The sequence below is a fragment of the Arachis hypogaea genome, chromosome 14, assembly GCF_003086295.3.
Source record: "Arachis hypogaea cultivar Tifrunner chromosome 14, arahy.Tifrunner.gnm2.J5K5, whole genome shotgun sequence".
NCBI classification, from domain to species: domain Eukaryota; kingdom Viridiplantae; phylum Streptophyta; class Magnoliopsida; order Fabales; family Fabaceae; genus Arachis; species Arachis hypogaea.
This window is the reverse complement of record NC_092049.1, coordinates 64,146,393-64,151,411: the sequence shown is the minus strand read 5'-3', so window position 1 is coordinate 64,151,411 and position 5,019 is coordinate 64,146,393.

The following is a 5,019-nucleotide window of genomic DNA, read 5'->3' as shown; positions in this document are numbered from 1 at the left end:
CTTCGAGCATACAACCATCATGAACTTAGAGTGATGTTTCCAACCACTACATAAATCTCTCTTACCCTTAATTCCCCAAAGAGCTCTAAGTTGACCATCATTTTCAAGCAAACCATATTCAAGTGGGAAAGTAAAAATTAGAGATAAGAATTTTACCCACTTGAATGTTGTGTTGGATGGTGACATAGGAAGGGGGACCTCCCCACACTTAGCCAATGCGAGGTCTACGCCCTTGTGCTCCTTCTTGACTACCTCCACCTCTTTGCAAGCTTCTTCAACTTCAATTCCTTGCTCACCGACTTCTTCTATACACCCTTCATTGCTCAAACCATATGTCGGAGGTTGTGCACGGTCCTCCTTGTCATTAATTTCATATCATAATGAAGGAGATTCATCAATTCCAAAAGACTCATTAGTTGGTGTGGAATCATCTTCAATGATGGAGCTTGCTTCTTGCTCAACCTTCTCCTCTTGGTAGCTTCCTTTCAATTCAATCTCTTCTTCATTGCTTACCAAGGGTATGGGAGGTGAGGTATTTTCTTCCTTACTCTCTATGTCAAATCCAATTGGAGAGGATTCAATTGTACATAAGAATTCTTCAATGATTGAATCCATCTCTTGGTCATCCTCTTCAAGGACTTCAACCACTTCTTCATCCTCTTCAAGGACTTCAACCCCTTCTTCTACACCTTGAAGCTCTAAACTCATTCCCTCACTATGCTCCTTGATTGCTACTCCACATTCAATAATGGGAGTTCCTTGATCGCATAGGCTTAGGCGGGAGGAGACCATATTGCTAACGGCTTTCGCTATGGTAGCTATCTTGGCTTCTAACTCCTTGAACTCCTTTTGGTTCTCTTCTTGCCTTCGAATGTAAGAACTAACACATTCTTGGAGAGAATCATCCATTGGAAGTGGTGTGGAAAAAGAAGGTTCATTGTTTGGGAAGGAAGTTTCATAATTGGAAGTTGGTTCATCTTGGTAAGGGTATGGAGATGGCGTATATTGAGGTGGTTCTTGAGAGTAATTGTGTTGGAATGGTGGTGGTTCCATGTATGGTTCATATGGTTCATAAGGTGGTTGGTATGGTGGATAAGGATTGGGGTCATAATGAGGTGTTTGGTGGTAAGGGACTTGTGAGTATGATGGTTCAAAATTATGTTGAGGGGGTGGTTCATAGGCATGTGGTGGTGGTTGTTGACAATCACAATAAGGGTCACTACATCCATTAGATTGGTATGCATTAGGATTGAAATTATACCTATAAAAAACGGAAGAGGTTATTGCCAAGAAGGGTGATCAATCCTTTGAGGCTCCTCCCACCTTTGATTATTCCATCCTTGACGCATATTCTCATTATAGTTCACATTCCCTACAACATAATTTGAGCCAAACTCATAGCCAAAGGGGTGAGAATTCATAATAGCAAATGAAAATAAAAACAAAACTAGTAAGAACTAATAAAAACTAACTCCTAAAACAAGCAAAAACTAGCAAAGAAGCATATTAACATATATACAATAGCCAATAACAAAGCACCATTGCAACTCCCCGGCAACGGCGCCATTAATTTGATGAAAAGATTTATACCGATTTGGAATTCCACAAAATAATTCCGTTGTTAGTATAGTCCAAACCAATAGTCAATCCTCAAATCAAATTAAATTTTTGTTTTGTCACAAGTACAAACCCCAAATGAAAATTAACCGGAGTATTTGAACTCCGGGTCGTCTCACAAGGAATTGCAATGAAGTGTATGCTTATTGGCTATGAGATATTTTGGGGTTGTTTTAGGATAAGAGACATGAAATGTAAATAGCAATGAAAATAAAATAACAACTAACAAAGCTCTTGGCTAGATATGAAAACTAGAAGTCCCATCCTAGTTATCCTCCTCAATTGTGACCACAAATTGTCCATTGCTACCACTTAGTTAACCTCTAACCATGTAGGAAAGTCAAGTGGATGAATCAACTTGATTCCACAAGTGCTAGCTAACTCCCAAGGGAAAGACTAGCCTTAGTGGAATCCAAATCAATTAGCAACTTCTAATTGTCAATCAATCAAAGGAATTAGATAACTCAAGCGTCACTAATTACTCCACCTAGGCCAAGAGGAACAAAATCTACACCAAAATCCAACCAAACATTTCATCAAACACTTGGAAGACAAAAATGGAAAGCATGGTAAAAGTGCAAGAATAATAAATCTACCAACTACCAATTGCAAGAAAAGTAAATTCACAACTCAAATCAATAATTAAAAGAACATCAAACATAAATTTTATAAAAGAAAATATCCAATTCCAACAAGAGTTCATGAACATAAAAGAGGTATAAAAGTAAAATTAACACTACAAATCCTGAGAATGAAAGAGTAGAAGCAAGAAATCATAAAGGAAACAAGATGAAAACATGTAATTGAACCTAAATCTAGAAGAAATTAACCTAACCTAATTCTAGAGAGAGGAGGGAGCTTCTCTCTCTAGAAACTAACCTACATGATGCTATACTAATAAACAATTGCTCCCCCCTTGCCCCAAGCTTAAATAGCATTAGAAATGAGTTGGGTTGGGCCCAATGTGCTTCAGAAATCGCTGGGGGCGATTTCACTTTAGTGGGCCACGAGCAGCATCGGCGCGCACGCGTACATGGCGCATGCATGCCCCTGATAGCGAAGCAACATATGATAAATTTTATATCATTTCGAAGCCCTGGATATTATCTTTCTAACGCAACTGGAACCGCCTCATTTGGACCTCTGTAGCTCAAGTTATGGTTGATTGAGTGCGAAGAGGTCAGGCTTGACACTTTTACGGTTCCTTCATTTCTTCATGAGTTCTCCCACTTTGCATGCTTTTATCCTCACTTCTCCCATCCAATACTTGCCTTATGAACCTGAAATCACTCAACAAATACATCAAGGCATCGAATGGAATTAAAGTTAATTGAATTTAGCTATTTTAAGGCCTAAAAAGCATGTTTTCACATTTAAGCACAAATCAAGGGAGAATTGCAAAACCATGCTATTTCATTGAATAAATGTGAGAAAAGTTGATAAAATCCTCCAAATTTAGCCCAAGATAAATCACAAAATCGGGGTTTATCAATTCCCCCTAATGACTCAGGAAGACCGTCATCCATCCTGCTTGGAAGGCCATTCCTGAAGACTTCAAAGTTCAAGCTGGATGCCTTCTCAGGAACTTATTCTTTTGAGATAGATGCCGAGCAATGAGCTTAACCTGAATGAAGCTATGAAGCATCCTCCGGAAGACCATTCCATCTTCCAGTTCGACATCATTGATGAGACCGTAGCTACAGTTCACCAAGAAGAAGTAGAAGAGATGCACATGGAGCAAGGTCCAAGTGTGGGGAAACCCTCTGAAAACAATGAGGACACTTTGCCATCATCACTAGCCCCAGAAGATCAAGTGCCCAGTCAGGAGCAGAAATTAGAGTTAAAGCCCCTTCCACCCCACCTCAAGTATGCTTACCTTGAGGATAATCAGAAGCTCCCAGTTATCATTGCAAAGGAACACACATCCCAACAAGAGGAGCAGTTGCTTACTGTACTGAGAAGACACAAGAAAATAATTGGTTGGAGCTTGGCAGATATAGTAGGCATCAGCCCTCAAGTTTGTGAGCACAGGATATTTTTAGAAGAGGAAGCAAGGCCTGTCCGTCAAACCCAAAGGAGACTGAATCCCACCATCTTGGAGGTTGTCAAGAAGGAAGTGACCAGATTACTGGAAGCTAATATTATCTATCCTATCTCAGATAGCGAATGGGTTAGCCCAGTACAAGTGGTGCCCAAGAAGTCTGGAGTCACAATAGTAAAGAATGAGCATGGAGAGCTCCTAACAACTAGAGTGCAGAATTCATGGAGAGTTTGCATTGATTAAAGGCGCCTCAACTAGGCCACTCGTAAGGATCACTACCCCCTGCCATTCATTGATCAAGTGCTGGATCGCCTGTCAGGTAAATCACATTATGGCTTTTTAGATGGTTACACAGGCTATTTTCAGATTCATATAGCTCCTGAAGATCAGGAAAAGACTATTTTTACATGTCCCTTTGGAACATATGCTTACAAAAGGATGCCTTTTGGCTTATGTAATGCACCAGCTACTTTCCAAAGGTGCATGATGAGTCTTTTCTCTGATCTTATTGAGAGCTGTATGGATGTTTTCATGGATGATTTTAGCGTATACGGTGATTTCTTTATCCTTTGCTTGGATAGTTTATCTAGAGTATTAGACAGGTGTGTTAGTTCAATCCTTGTTTTAAATTTTAAAAAGTGTCATTTTATGGTTAAACAAGGTATTGTTCTAGGACACGTTGTTTCTAATATTGGTATTTCTGTAGATCCAGCAAAGGTAGATGTCATTTCTAGTTTACCTTACCCCTCCTCCGTGAGGGAAGTCCGTTCGTTCCTTGGTCATGCAGATTTCTATCGGAGATTCATCAAGGACTTCAGTAAGGTAGCACTACCTTTATCCAGAATGCTGTAGAAGGATGTTGAGCTCGAGCTGAGTGAGGACTAACGTGGCAGAAATTGGCGGATTAAGAAATTAATATAAGAGATACGTTGCAAGTACAGTTCTTAACAAAAAAAATCCGCTTATCAATTTAGAAGGTTTGTCACAAAATTAGAATTAAAATACTAGGAGTATGAATCCCAAGTCGTCTCCCAATGAGTTGCAGAGAGATGTGCTATTTTATTAATAAGATGTTTTCCAAGATGGCTTTGAGTTTGATAAACAGGAAATTAAATCAGAGAATTTATGTAATTTAAATAAAATTCTTGACCGGGAGTAGATTAATCGGAAGTTCTATCCTTGTTGGAGTCCTCCTAAGATTAATTGATAATTGAAGGTTGTTCTGCTTAGTTATCCTTTACTAGGTAGAGGAAAGTCAAGCAAGTTAGAAGTCTGCTTCTATTCACAAGTTCTAATCCTCTCCCTTGGGAAGGATTAGTGTCAGTGACTAGAGAGCCATCCAACAATAAACACAATTACAA